This window comes from Bufo gargarizans, chromosome 3, assembly GCF_014858855.1.
Source record: "Bufo gargarizans isolate SCDJY-AF-19 chromosome 3, ASM1485885v1, whole genome shotgun sequence".
NCBI classification, from domain to species: Eukaryota; Metazoa; Chordata; class Amphibia; order Anura; family Bufonidae; genus Bufo; species Bufo gargarizans.
This window is the reverse complement of record NC_058082.1, coordinates 56,596,744-56,613,070: the sequence shown is the minus strand read 5'-3', so window position 1 is coordinate 56,613,070 and position 16,327 is coordinate 56,596,744. Positions and strand designations below refer to the sequence as shown.

General features: G+C 44.5%; 1 protein-coding gene across 1 annotated transcript in view; it reads left to right on the top strand.

Annotated features, from left to right (window-relative positions):
* Positions 1-16,327, top strand: part of GPD1 (glycerol-3-phosphate dehydrogenase 1) — a 70,784-nt gene that overhangs the window by 2,305 nt on the left and 52,152 nt on the right. The window lies entirely within an intron of this gene.

Below are 16,327 nucleotides of genomic sequence, written 5' to 3'. Positions count from 1 at the left end.
TAATACAACCGGATCTGTTCATAACGGATGCAGACGGTTGTATTATCGTAACGTAAGCGTTTTGGCTGATCCCTGCCGGATCCAGTAAAATCGCTGGTGTGAAAGTAGCCTAACGTAGGTGTGAATTCTGCTGAACTCTGCCCCTTGTAGTCCAGCGGGTAAATTAGAAGACGCGAGAGGAGACGGAGCAATATATATACTTTTCCCCTCGTCTCATTCTGGCGTATGGAGGGCACATACGTGATCTCTGAATTTGCCGCTCCCTGCCTGGTCTGATGTAGATTTTTTGAATTCAGTTCTCTTCCAAACGTCAGACAGAAGGGAGACGGCGTATTCAGATACATCATAGGTCTTCAGTGTGTGCCAGAAGGAAATTAGATACTAGGCCCCTTATAACTAGGGAGACGTATGACTATTTGTAGGGACCTGCTCGCATGAGCGATGCTCATGTCCGGGTAGTTTCCGAGGGTGGAATGGACGGCAGGCGGACTGAACACTGACCCATTATAATCAATGGGCCGATACACATCAGATTTTCTGCACCGAAGAGAAAATTGCAGCATGCGCTACTTTAGTCCGATTCCCTCACTACACCCTCCCTAGATCGATGAAAGCGGACAGCGCACAGATGCTGTGTATGTAAAATCATCCATTTTTAGCAGACGTAACACTGATGGACTTTACATCACTCATCTGAATAAGCCCTAGGGGCGGTTTCACATCAACGTTATAAATTACGTCATAACATGGTAATAACGGAATTCGTAAGACGGAATTCAAAACAGAAACCTTTAGAGGACTTTATTTTCCGTCCTGCATAACGGAAACCAAACTGGTCCGTTATGCTTGACCATAGACCTCTATTATGACGGATTAAAACGGAATGGCTCTAAAGGTTTTCGCTTGAATTCCGTCTTACGAATTCCGTTATTTTCCGTTATAACGGAAAGCAATAACGGAATTCATAACATTGATGTGAACTCCCCCTAAATGGTGAAATTGTTTGCAGGGGAGGAAGGAGCCACAGACAGACTGCCCAAAAATGACTAGTGGACCTGCGCAGAAGTTGTGTAGAAATACACCTTCTGTCCTTCTGAGGGCCTCCTGCTGTTCAGCTGAGTGGACGAAATAGTTTGTTTAACCCTTGTGGTAAATCAACTTAATCCACTTTGCAGGGACCTTATACTGTAGAAGGAGGCGTTACTGGCCAAGTGACGACTTGTCAGAACCTTTTGTGTTAGTTGGTGGCCTAAACTCACTATACGATGCTCATCAATGGAGGAGACCTCGTCAGTAACAAAGATCTCCTCCACAGAAGGGGGAGCAGTGATCGCTAATGCCATCGCCTGTCCCCATACAGACTCGTTGTTTGCCAGCAGCAGAGCGTGATTACACAGCACCGCCTGCTGACGGCAAACGACCATTTTTGTGTCCACATGAATAATGTGGCGTTCCGCTCGTTCATCGGGTAATCAGCAGCACTTTTACACGGCCAGATAATCGCTAACGAGCGTTCCTATGATTACGGTATCTTGCGGGTTCTTGGCCGCGTAAAGGGCCCTTAAGTCAGTACCCACAAAGGAGGACTACCTTCTCTCGAGGGTGAGGGCATACTCATAGCAGAAACCTCTACGACTAAGAATCAGTTCCATTTATCTGAATGTTGTTGTTTGGCCAGCAAGCACATGGAATTTTGCAAACCCCATTTAGATGAATGGATCTGTTTTCAAAAATTTCTGCAAAAAAAATCTGCCACGTGAAGGCCCCCTTTTTTCCGTAGTGCCTTTTGCTGAGCTCCATTACAGCATCTTTGTGATCTGTGACTCCAGCTTAGCTACAGTGTCTACAGGAAGTACGATGTAGTCTGAGACACACCTCCTGTCTCCTGATTGGTTCAGACTGCTTCTCCCTCCCTCTCCTGCAGCTCGGCCGCTTCAGATTGGCTGCAATGTATAACAATATATAAAGTTAGGGCAGTGAGAGCTGTTTACTCTGAGAGCAGGAGCCAAATTATTATAAAGCACCGATTATGCAAAGAGGTATCTCCCAAAGAAAGAGAGCCCTCTCACCAGCACCACCTATTGGAAGGGAGTATTCCTATTCCCTGACAACAAGCAGAGGTCTTGAAAGTAGCAAGGAATCGAAACACAAATGTAATGCAGAACATAGCACAGAAGTATCCATCTCACCAGCGCCACCTATTGGAAGGACATCCCTATGAGTCAAGATCCGACTTTCTTAAAAGGCCTTGGGATTTGACTAGGGCAGGGATGGCCAACCTGCGGCTCTCCAGCTGTTGCAAAACTACAACTCCCAGCATGCCCAGACTGCCTACAGCAGGGCATGGTGGGAATTGTAGTTTTACAACAGCTGGAGAGCCACAGGTTGGCCATTCCTGGACTAGGGAATACAGCCTGGCCAGATATCTATCTGTAGACGTCTGTTTTGGGGTGCCCCCTCATCATTGTGAAGTAGGATTCTGAAGGGTGCTGAATCTCCTTAAAGAGACCGGTCCTGTCTGGAGAATTACTATATTCCCTGGTCAAATCCCAAGGCTTGTTAGAAAGCGGATCACTGCCAAGAATGAATACAATTCAGCAAACTCTCAGTAACAGGTAAAAGGGAATATCCCCATTCACTGACAACAAGCAGAGGTCTTGAAAATAGCAAGGAATCGAAACACAAATGTAATGCAGAACATTGCACAGAAGTATCCATCTCACCAGCGCCACCTATTGGAAGGACATCCCTATGAGTCAAGATCCGACTTTCTAACAAGCCTTGGGATTTGACCAGGGAATATAGTAATTCTCCAGACAGGATCGGTCTCTTTAAGGAGATTCAGCACCCTTCAGAATCCTACTTCACAATGATGAGGGGGCACCCCAAAACAGACGTCTACAGATAGATATCTGGCCAGGCTGTATTCCCTAGTCCAGGAATGGCCAACCTGTGGCTCTCCAGCTGTTGTAAAACTACAATTCCCACCATGCCCTGCTGTAGGCAGTCTGGGCATGCTGGGAGTTGTAGTTTTGCAACAGCTGGAGAGCCGCAGGTTGGCCATCCCTGCCCTAGTCAAATCCCAAGGCCTTTTAAGAAAGTCGGATCTTGACTCATAGGGATGTCCTTCCAATAGGTGGCGCTGGTGAGATGGATACTTCTGTGCAATGTTCTGCATTACATTTGTGTTTCGATTCCTTGCTATTTTCAAGACCTCTGCTTGTTGTCAGTGAATGGGGATATTCCCTTTTACCTGTTACTGAGAGTTTGCTGAATTGTATTCATTCTTGGCAGTGATCCGACATGATCATTTGCTACAATTAGTATAAAAATTTAATTCAACTATGCATTTAGTAGTTTCGGCATACATGTGTCAAAAGATTTTGCCAGTCTAAACGCCAAGCATGCAGCATAAATATGCAGTGAACCAAACCTAAAGTATATTCTCTACAAGCCCCCATCAGAAATAGACCGGGATACATTCAGACTAGAGCGGAGCGGTGACATATTTCCCCTCCAGCCAGCAGAGCTGATGCCAGGGGGCGTTCCCACAGGCTCCAGTGTTGCTGCCATATTGCATGTCACCTCTCTCTCAATAGAGGTGACACAATGCTTCCGCTGTACCAGGATGGGATGTTTTGCTGTGTGACATTTTGTTCCATGTCACCATTTATCTCTAGCTTTGCTAAAAACGAACAGAGCTGTAAAATCCTAACTAAATCTTGTTAAAGGGAACCTGTCACCGGGATTTTGTGTATAGAGCTGAGGACATAGGTTGCTAGATGGCCACTAGCACATCCGCAATACCCAGTCCCTATAGCTCTGTGTGCTTTTATTGTGTCAAAAAATCGATTCGATACATATGCAAATTAACCTGAGATGAGTCCTGTACGTGAGATGAGTCAGGGACAGGACTCATCTCAGGTTAATTTGCATATGTATCAAATCGATTTTTTGACACAATAAAAGCACACAGAGCTATGGGGACTGGATATGGCGGATGTGCTAGCGGCCATCTAGCAACCCATGTCCTCAGCTCTATACACAAAATCCCGGTGACAGGTTCCCTTTAAGTCAGACCCGTGACCATTAGGTGAAAAGCCAGAAATTTCCTGGCACCCTTGAGGATAGCTCTACACCCCTCTGTGAATTTGTGAGGGTGCCTCTGTAACTGGCATAGTTAAATAGAGTTAGTAGACGAGGCAGACTGGCACTCCCATGATCCACCACAAGAGATAACGTGCAGACAGCCTTGGATGGAAAAGACAAGGAGAATGTGAGAAGACGGAAGGAAGATGTTTTGGGAAGTTCTTTTGGGATTTGTATTAGACACTGACATGTTCATATACAGCTCATCTGTTCTGTGCAGCAGAAAATACACATGGGGTAACCCAGCGAGACATGGCTGATTGCACATACTACTGGTGTACCAAGAGGTATCTCTCAGGAAAGAGAACCAACTCACTAGCGCCACCTATTGGAAGGGGCTCCCTATGAGTGAAGATCCAACATTCCACCAAGCCTTAGGACTAGACAAGGAAATGTAGCCTGGCCAGATATCCATCTGTAGACATCTGTTTTGGGGTGCATGCCCCTCATCAGTATGGAGTAGGATACTGTCTGGGTCAGTTCAATGTCTTGGAAGCTGCTTCAGCAGGGCGCTGAATCTCCTTAAAGAGACCAGTCCTGTATGGAGACTCACTGGAAGTACACCAAGGTATGGAGACTTATTGGCAATGCTCCATGGGAAAGGAATATGCAAAGAGATGTCTCCCAAGGAAAGAGAACCATCTCACCAGCGCCACCTATTGAAAGTGGCTCCCTATGAGTCAAGATCCGACTTTCCAACAAGCCTTGGGATTTGAGCAGGGAATATATCCTGGCCAGATATTAGTTTTGGGGTGCTTGCCAACTGTCAGTATGGAGTATACCTCTTTGCATATTCCTTTCCCATGGAGCATTGCCAATAAGTCTCCATAACCATACCATGGGGTCCTTCCATTAAGTCTCCATACAGGGCTGGTCTCTTTAAAGGGGTTGTCCAGCCAGTAATATTGATGACCTATTCTCAGGATATGTCATTAATATCTGTTTGAAGAGGAGGCAGTGTTTTAACAAGCGCTACCTCCTCTTCAGGATTACACTGCGTGTCGTCTTGGAAGTCTCAGCAGCGCAGTGTAATTACAAGTAATCGCTCCATTCACTTGAATAGGATGAGCACTTGCAATTACACTACACCGCCGCTGGAAGCGAGATGACGCACAATACAATCTTGAAGAGAAAGCAGCGCTTGTACGAGCACTGCCTCCTCTATAAACAGCTGAAAGGCGGGGTGTCAGGAGTCGGACCACCACCGATCAGATATTGATGACATATCCTAAGAATAGGTCATTAATACGTACTGGCTGCACAACGACTTTAGGCCTCATGCACACAGCCGTGTTCCTAGTATATTGTATTACTGTACAGCAGCGGCTGCATGAAGCGCACAGCGTCATAGCAACCAATAATGCCGTGCGCTCATGCTGTCAGCAGGAATCCCAGCCGTGTTTCCACGGTCCGCTCTCGGCCGCGGAACATGGCCGTGTGCATGAGGCCTTAAGAAAATTCAGCACCCTGTCTAAGATACTGCTAGTGTGGTTTAGCTATTTTGGCTTTACATAAGATTAGTGCTTCAAAGATTGTCATAGTAATGTAATTATACTAGTGCAGAGAATACTCCTGATAGTATAAAGTAAAGAAATGTTACATACCATTTTTAAACTTGCTTTTCGGATTGATTTAGACAGCTTCCATTAATAATCATTGTGACGAAACCAACCAGGGCGTGGCCACCAGATGGGGACCTGCATAAATACGGGCGGGTAGCCCTCAATAAAGTGTTCCTGTTTTATCCTTCATCATGCTGAGACTGGTGTTTGGATAACTGATCAAACTGGGGGATTGCTATACGCTGAAGATTTGCTATACTCCCCTGGCATAACTACTAGCTCTTGTAAGAGCTGTTCCTGCTCTCTGGCTGTAGGAGAGGTTCACCCACTGGAGCCTGGAGCCTTGTCGTAGGTCCAGCGTGGGTGGAGGACGGTGAGACCCCAACCAAGCTGTGGCAGTTCGTGGGGTCTGCAGGGCGTACAGTGTCAAGTGGAGTGCTTGGAGTCCTCGGAAAGCACTAGGAGCATCTATCGACGGAGGTACCCGGTCGGGGTGCTAGGAGATCCGTTACAATCATTTCTCAAGTAATATAAATTCTGAAGCCTCTAGTCTTATGACTCTACGTTGTGCCATTCCTTTATTATTCCTACTAGTTTATGAATGAATTGATGGTCCATCTAGGTCAGGGTTTCTCAACTCCGGTCCTCGGGACCCACCTACCAGTCATGTTTTCAGGATTTCCTTAGTATTGAGCAGGTGATATAATTAGTGTCCATGCATCAGGACTTCATTCTGTGGGATATTCTCAAATCCTGTGGGTCCCGAGGACCGGAGTTGAGAAACCCTGATCTAGGTGCTACCAGTTGGGGGTGTGTCCCTGTACAGTACGACACCGGCAGCACTGATTGGATAATGTCACTTTCCGGTGAACACCATGACCTCCTCACAGGTTATCAAGCACAGCGCCATTCATTATCGCACGGCTGTGCTTGGTATTGTAGCCCAAGCCCATTCACTTGGAGGGGACTGAGCCGCATCTAGACCACGTGACTGATAAATGTGACACCAAAGACCTAGGAAGAGACTGCAGCACTCTTCAAACAGATGATCAGTGGGGTGTTGGGATTTGGACACCCAGAATCAGATATTGATCACCTATACTAAGGACGGGCTGCATTGCCAAAGTGTAGCCCAGTTGTTAATTTGTTCATGCTTTTCCAGAAGGAATAACAAAGGAACAGCAAAATGCTGGCTTCTATGAAAATATGCTCCAGAATTTCATGGTGAATACAAGTACCTACTAAGGCTACATGCACACGACCGTATGTGTTTTGCGGTCCGCAAAAAAAAACGGATGACATTCCGTATGGCATCCGTTATTTTTGCGGATCCATTGTAATAATGCCTATCCTTGTCCACAAACTAGAAAAAAATAGGACATGCACAATTTTTTTTTGTGGAGCAACGGAACGGACATACTGATGCGGACAGCACACCGTGTGCGTTTTTTTGCGGACCCATTGAAATGAATGGGTCCGCATCCTATCTGCAAAAAAAACGGATCGGACACGGAAACAAAATACGGTCGTGTGCATGAGGCCTAAAGCAAACATGCCAGGGCAGCTGACAGGACCTCTAAAATACATGTAAAAAATGTATATAAAAAAAAAAAGAAGTAATGATAGCTTTGTATATGGTGCCATAATCTCTCCCTATGACAGCACTGACCAGTCCGCTCCTAGATGCCTACTTATTGCTTTTCCTCAGCCTAAACCTTTTTATGATTTGTTATTTCATCCATTTTCTGTTGCTCCTCTGGTCACATTATCTCTAGGAGGACCCAGAGGTGCATCTAGCCTTTCTGCTGCCTGAGGCGAAAACTGAAATGACAAACTAACCCCTTCCCTCCAACCTTACTGTTAACATACTGGTTAATATAGCAATACAGTTGAATATGCAGAGATAAACGCTTCCACAATGAAAGCACTCATTACCCAAGGCCTTTCCACTGACCCCCTCTTGTCCTTGCCTGGTGCTGCCTGAGGCAATCGCCTTACCTCGCCTCATTGGCGGTGCACCCCTGTGAGGACCAACCCATGTTTGGAGAAAACTAACTTGTATCTTCACATTATCCTGTAGGCCACATCCTGGGGCTCAATGATTTCTTATTATACAGTCCTGATCAAAAGTTTAAGACCACTTGAAAAATGGCAAAAAATCATATTTAGCATGGTTGGATCTTAACAAGGTTCCAAGTAGAGCTTCAAAATGCAACACGAAGAAATGGGAGTGAGACAAAACATTTTTTGAGAATTCAATTTAATGAAAACAACGAATAAACTGAAACAGGCTGTTTTTCAGCTGATCAAAAGTTTAGGACCACATGCCTTTAAAAGGCCAAATCTGTGCAAAGATGTGGATTCATTGTCATTTTCTGTCAGGTAGTCACACGTTGTGATGGCAAATGCAAAAAAACTCTCCCTTTTTGAACGTGGTCGTGTTGTTGAACTGCATATGCAGGGTCTCTCACAGCGCGCCATCGCTGCTGAGGTGGGACGCAGTAAAATGGTCATTTGGAATTTCTTAAATGATCCTGAGGGTTATGGAACAAAAAAGTCATCAGCACTGAGCCGGTGGATCCAATTGGCTGTCCGTCAAGACACTGGACGATCCTCGACTCAAATTAAGGCACTTACTGGTGCTTACTGCAGCCCCATAACCATCAGACGGCATCTGAGACTGAAGGGCTTTAAAAAACAAAAAACGTCTTCAAAGACCTCTTCTTCTTGAACGCCACAGAACTGCTCGTTTGGACTTTGCAAGAGAGCACCAAACATGGGACATTCAAAGGTGAAAGTTTTATCCTCTGATGAGAAAACATTTAACCTTGTTGGTCCTGATGGTTTCCAACGTTACTGGCATGACAAGCAGATACCACCGGAGATGTTTTCTACGCGCCACAGTGGAGGGGGCGCCATAATGGTCTGGGGTGCTTTTTCCTTCAGTGGAACAATGGAGCTTCAGGAAGTGCAGGGGCGTCAAACGGCCGCTGGCTATGTCCAGATGTTGCAGAGAGCATTCCTCATGACTGAGGGCACTCGTCTGTGTGGTAACGACTGGGTTTTTCAACAGGACAACGCTACAGTACACAATGCCCGCAGGACAAGGGACTTCTTCCAGGTTTTGGCCCATTCTGCATGTTCCCCTGATCTAAATCCAATTGAGAACCTTTGGGGATGGATGGCAAGGGAAGTTTACAAAAATGGACAACAGTTCCAGACAGTAGATGGCCTTCGTGTGGTCGTCTTCACCACTTGGAGAAATGTTCCCACTCACCTTATGGAAACGCTTGGATCAAGCATGCCGAAACGAATTTTGTAAGTGATAAACAATAACGGAGCTACTCATTACTGATTTGGGTTTCTGTTTTGGGGGGGTTTCGTTTTTTTTGGGAGGTGTGGTCCTAAACTTTTGATCAGCTGAAAAACAGCCTGTTTCAGTTTATTCGTTGTTTTCATTAAATTGAATGCTCAAAAAATGTTTTGTCTCACTCCCATTTCTTGTTGCATGCTGAAGCTCTACTTGGAACCTTGTTAAGACCCAGCCATGCTAAATAGGATTTGTTGCCATTTTTCAAGTGGTCTTAAACTTTTGATCAGGACTGTATGATCCATATTCTTGATAGTACATATGAAGTACCTGCTACCTATCTCAGCTCATCTTACAATACATTTAAACGTTGTTCGCCCTGAGAGTAATTGAGTGGGAATAATAGTAACGCAGACTAATTGCCATCTTCGTATTCAGTCGCTTTGGCCATGATTTTAGATAAAATGATGGAGTGCACTTTTACTTCTCATTTATATCATTTATATCTAAGGCAGCACAGGGAATATTGTCCTTGTGTAAATGATTCACCTTGACGACAGAATACACACATAAGGAACCCATCATCAGAACAGGTTCCCTTCAGCTGAGGGTATGCTAACTGATGTCTTATCATAGATAAGGAAGCATGCTTGTGACACTTCCCCTGCCTCGTGATTTCTGAGAAAGGGTAACAGAGGACGTAAACCTGACCTGGGAATTCTTTTCACAGTGTATGGGACTCCAGCGAGAAGGGGAGCTATGGTGTGTGTCTTTCCTTAAAGGGAGTGTATCATCAGAAAATGACCTATTGTTGAAATCATGTTTTTAGGTATAAAGGGGTGATCCAGGCTTTTAATATTGATGACCTATCTTTAGGAAAGGTCATCAATATCAGATTGGCGGGGGTCCAAAACCCCACACTCCCGCTGATCAGCTGTATGAAGGGAAAGAGCGCAGTGAGCAAGTGCCGTCTCACTTCTCCCTATGTCTATGGCAAAGCAGCAGCGAGCAGGAAGAGAGACGGGAGACAGCACGTACACACTGCACACCTTCCCTGGGTTGTCGGACCCCCGCCGATGTGATATTGAAGACCTATCATGAGGATAGGTCATCAATATAAAAAAAAAAAAAAAAACAATAAAGACCAGAAGTGGCCAATTGGTGAGAGTGAAAAACAGTGTCCACCCAGTAAAACCAAAAGGACACCCATACAATGTAACTCGGTACTAGCTCCCGAGTGAAACAAGCGTAAAGACAAAAAACGGAGCTTGTAGTACCGTGTATAAAAATATATAATTTCATTGTAACATGATTAAAATATGAAGCAATAAATAGTTTGCCGTTAAAAAGTAAAAAAAGGAGCATCTTCTAGACATCTAGAGTCTTCAATTTCTCTGCAACTGCCAAGCCCTCTGCACTTTGACAGGGCCATGCATGATATTTTTACTGTCTGGCCCTGTCAATCAAAGTGCAGCGGGTGTGGCATTTGCAGAAAAAGCAGAGACTCTAGGTGTAGCGGCAACGCCCCCGTTGCTCCTAGAGGCTAATTTGCATATATTAAAATATCAATTTTCTCAGCAATGCAGGCACACATGAACATGGGACCAACGCAGACGCCTTCAGCTGCCAAGCGCACATGTAACAGGTCGGCCAGTGTCATAGGTACAAATCTGCTGACAGATGCCCTCTAAAGAGAGAGCCATGTAAAGGAGACTTCTAGGCCATGCTATGCTATTCTGGGAAAAAGGTAGGCAAATTGGCTTGCTTTCCCAAAAAATAAAAAAACTGTGCCTCCAGTTTCACTTGTTGAAAGGCAGCAGTTCCCTAAGTCAATGTCTGACCCTAGACAGGCCTAGGAACACAACAAGGACGTCTTATTACACCTACATGTAGGAGAAGGGTAGAAATAGCTGGAGCAGCGGGATTTGCCAGGTCAGAAATCAATGCCAGTGGTACAGGTAGTAAAAGGTGAAGAATTGAAGTTTATTGGCCATGTATTTCATCACTGAAACAGTAACCTCATCAATTCATACCTGTACGGGAGTCTCCATTTACCATTCTGGAGCCAGATTTACCACATCCACCATATGCTGTCCTCCAGAGTTGTGCCTGGCTGTCACAACCATTTGAGATGATCCTCTGCCTACTGCGCGGCAGGCACTTACCCGCCATTCTTTGGTGATCCTGGGCTATCGGAGTGCCCATGTGTTTTTTTTCTCTCTCTCTCTGTAGACATTTACACCTACATGGCACTCTCTAAACAATGTCTCCCAGCAGCCCCTGGTAGCAAGAACGGACTGGGAATTTAAAGTGGCCCTAAAAAAAAACTAAAAGTGGCCCCATGTTGTAGGTGTGTCCCGACTGACAGAAGGAGGGCAACACAAGTAGGCAAGGAGAACAGAAGTCGGCGGGGCCAGTAATACTGTAGTGTAGCACAAAATACCGCCCCATTAGAACCAAATACAACATAGCAGCACAAAACAGTGCTGCTGCGCCACAGTATGAAACTCTATCATCCTGAAGATGGCAATACAGTCAAATTCAGGAGGGCACCTGTGGGCGCTGGCTAGGTGCATAAGTGCCTGATAATCCTACATTAATTAGTGTTGAGAGAATCAGATCTTTATGTACCTGGTAGACAGCCATGAGAAGGCCTTGGCTGCCCCCTTGGGCATTGGCCCACAGGGAAATTTCCCTGTAGGGTCTGTGGCTAGTCCTCTCCTGCCTGGTATTCTGTGGCAGTTTTGAAACAGCTGGTTGAGGAGCAATGACTTGTAAGATTGCTACCTACAAGTCAGTGGTGCTAGAAGGCACAGTTTACTTTTTGGAAAGGGAGCTAATATGAATACCCAAATGAGCATAGCATGTCCTATAAGACTCCTTATGATTTTTTTTTTAAGAGAGCTAGGTTGGTCCTTAATTGGCAAATTGAGGAGGTTTTAGTCGGCATAAATATGTGCATTAGTCCAGAATTGATAGCACAGAAACAATCTTATTGATGTATGTTCTTTATGGCGATACTACCACGTTATCCAGTTTTCTGAATACAGTCAGTAATAGAAACTGCGGAAATTTTTATAATTGTTCCAATGACGCACGCACTTTGCTGTATCTTCCATAAACTATGATCTTCCACTGATGACCTACTGTATATCCACCTTTGGTTATATGCAATCATTGGGTAGAGTGAAGGACTGTATATGAGGTCTCCATAATATGGTGGGTTGATCATCGTCCTGTCATATACACTTTACACATAGAAATAAACACAGTCCAAAAATGTCCACCTATTGGTGACATTGTATTGGAGGTTAGGTGATGGGAGATAGGGGGGTTTGTGATGGGGTACTAAATAACTGGGTGCTTTTGGTGGACAGCCATGGGCAAAGAGTTATCCAGTGTTTGATTTCGAAGACAGAAATATTAAATTCTTTTAAGGCAGAAGACTGAATTGTTGGTCCGAGTAGAGGATTGTACCATGGCACACAGAGCCCTGTATAACTCCGTATTGTACATGAGGCCTAATGCCCAAATTATGTGACATTGTGGGAAGGGCTAAGGATTCTATCAGTATTGTTATCTCAGAAAACCCCTGTAATTATACTGTATAATTGGACCCTGCAGTAATATTGGCATCCGTCTCCTACTTTTTGCTTACCCATTAAAGGGTTTCTGTCACCAGAAATACCTAAATTAAACTGGCTGATATTAGCGGCCGCTCCTGCTCCTAGAGGCTCCGTTCTCCCACCTCTGTCACCTCCCTACAAGTTTTGACTGACAGGTCCAGGCAGCGTTCGCATTCTCCTGCCGGTCCTGAGTCCATGGTAAATCTCGCGCCTGCGCCGTGCTGTTCAGTATTCGGCGCAGGCATAGTGAAGGAAGGACGCTCACTGGCTCCCGACTTCCTTACTGCGTGTGTGCTGAATACTGAATGGCACGGCGCAGGCGCGAGATCTACCATGCACTCAGGGCCGGCAGGATGGGAACGCTGCCTGGCCCTGTCAATCAAGACTTGTAGGGAGGTGACAGAGGTGGGAGAACGGAGCCTCTAGGAGCAGAAGCAAAGCCCCTTAAAACCCCCCCAACCCCCCCCCCCCCACCCGCTCCTAGAGGCTAATTCGCATATGATAAAAGTTACATTTATGGAGTAATGGGGGCATAGATAAAATTAGGAATAGGCTAGTTAGGTTCAGCGGACATTAGCACATCGCTAATATCAGCCAGTTTAATTTAGGTATTCTGGTGACAGAAACCCTTTAAAGGAGTTATGCCATGATTGATTGGAAAAAATATAAAATCAGACATCATATAGTACATGATAATTAATCAACTGGCGCTACACCATATATAGGATCGCAGCGGTGTTATAGCAGTCCCGTACTTGCTATGGAGGATACTGTGCAGGCTAGCTGTACAGATCACAAATGTATATATGAAAAATAAATGTAACACTGCGCGCTACCGATCAATGTATTAGATATATTGAAATATATTAAAATATATTAAAATGAGCAGCCGACAAACTGCAAAACCATCTACCGCTCGAACATGCAATGCCACAGATGCGCTACAAAGTATCCAAGTCCTACCTTAACGCACGTGTGTTTGTAGAGATGCAACGTTCTGTAGCGGTCCTCCTCCTGTATTCTCTGTATAAAGCAGGGGAAGCGGATCCAAGGGGAGGGGGGGGGGGGATGGCCAGCATAGGCTAGTATTGTATTTATATTACGATAAGTATTGGGAATATAGCCCCGGCCGGTGGCAAAAGTATTCCCGTTACCTGTGGGTTAGTGCTCACGTCTGAGAGAGTGACGTCACCGCAAACTGAGCTACGGGTTGTAGTGGGAGTCAAACTTCCTACGCGTTTCGAGTACAGGCGGTACTCTTCATCAGGGAACGTTACACCCACTACGTATGTTCTCATTATTTATAGTGCATGCTGTGCCTTTCCCCCTCCTCCTCATAACAGTTGTTACTAATCGAAACCAAATAGCTCGATCTCTGAGTTAAGGCCCTTCGGCAACATAGTATCTAAATTGAATATCCATTCTGTTTCTTTCTTTGATTGCTTCTTAATATAATCTCCACCCCGGGCATCCATTTCTATCTTTTCTATGCCCATAAAAGACATGCCTTCTATTTTTCCTCCATGCAGCTCGGTGAAATGTCTAGATAAGGGGTGTTCTATTGATTTTTTTCTTATATTATTGATATGTTCACTTATCCGTTTTTTTTTATTTTCTTTTGGTGCGTCCAATATACAGTTTGTGACAGGGGCATTTGATCGCATAAATAACCCCTTCTGTGTTGCAGGAGATATGTCCCCTTATCTCCTGTTCAAAACTACCCTCATAGTTATTTATGTATTGTGTTTTCACTGTATTTTTTGCTGTGCTTTTACATGGGGCACATTTTTTACACGGGAAGAAGCCCTGTGGGAGATTGCTCTGAATATTCCTCTTTTTGCCTAGTATACCTGCTCCTTTGCTAGTTGAGGCAATCTTGTTGCCTATATTGGTTGCCCTTTTGTATATAAAGACTGGTGTTGCTGATATAAGGTTGCCTATAATCTTGTCCTCTTTCAATATATCCCAATATATCCCAGTATTTCTTTACAATTTTTCTAAGGATATGGGTTTGTGTGTTGTATGGGGTTATGATGGGTGGTATTTTATCCTTCATCTCTGTTACGTTTTTTTCTTCTTTATTTTCATTTTTCTTTATTATTAATTTTTCTCTTGCTATCAGTTTTATTTCTTTTTTCTGAGCCTCCATTATATCCTCATTATATCCCTTAGCTGTAAATTTTTCCCCCAGAATTTCTGCCTCTTTGACATATTCTTTGATTTCAGTGCAATTTCTCCTAAGGCGAATAGTACATATATATAGTACATGACAATCTATTTCTAACAAAGCTCGAATGAGCCCTGGACCTCAAATGGATCCAGAGATCTCCCCATTCATTCCTGCGATTGCTCTGCTAGATTTATTTCAAGATGGCAGCTCAGGAGGTGTGTCCTTTCTCAAGGAGCATGTCCTTTCTGCTGTAGCTCTATCCCTGTAACTGCCACAGCTTCTAACAGAAGATCTGGCTGATGGCAGTTAAAGATTTAAATTGAGCGCATCAGTGAGGTGGACGGAGAAATGAAGAAAATAACATACAGGAGGTAGCAGATACAGATACATGTTTGTGAATAGCTCACGGGCTATACTAAATGTACATGCAATTACAAAAGTATTTCGATCCAGATACTGGTTTGAAAACCGTAGAATATTTTTCGTGTCACATAGGAGACGGATGGGAGTTTGACTGTAAAGAACAGACTACACAGGGTTTGTGTGTAGTCTGTTACCATGGAGACATATGGGTCTGCATAGGAACTGTAGGAGGTTTTCAGTGAAGACTATTTGCAGCGTTGCATTAATTTTTATTTTACATGGTAGCTATGGCGGCCCTTCCCTTTTACAAACCGGATTCCCAAAAAGTTGGGACACTATACAAATCGTGAATAAAAACTGAATGCAATGATGTGGAGGTGCCAACTTCTAATATTTTATTCAGAATAGAACATAAATCACGCAACAAAAGTTTAAACTGAGAAAATGTACCATTTTAAGGGAAAAATATGTTGAATCAGAATTTCATGGTGTCAACAAATCCCCAAAAAGTTGGGACAAGGCCATTTTCACCACTGTGTGGCATCTCCCCTTCTTCTTACAACACTCAACAGACGTCTGGGGACCGAGGAGACCAGTTTCTCAAGTTTAGAAATAGGAATGCTCTCCCATTCTTGTCTAATACAGGCCTCTAACTGTTCAATCGTCTTGGGCCTTCTTTGTTGCACCTTCCTCTTTATGATGCGCCAAATGTTCTCTATAGGTGAAAGATCTGGACTGCAGACTGGCCATTTCAGTACCCGGATCCTTCTCCTACGCAGCCATGATGTTGTGATTGATGCAGAATGTGGTCTGGCATTATCTTGTGGAAAAATGCAGGGTCTTCCCTGAAAGAGATGACGTCTGGATGGGAGCAGATGTTGTTCTAGAACCTGAATATATTTTTCTGCATTGATGGTGCCTTTCCAGACATGCAAGCTGCCCATGCCACATGCACTCATGCAACCCCATACCATCAGAGATGCAGGCTTCTGAACTGAGCGTTGATAACAACTTGGGTTGTCCTTGTCCTCTTTGGTCCGGATGACATGGCGTCCCAGATTTCCAAAAAGAACTTCGAATCGTGACTCGTCTGACCACAGAACAGTCTTCCACTTTGCCACACTCCATTTTAAATGATCCCTGGCCC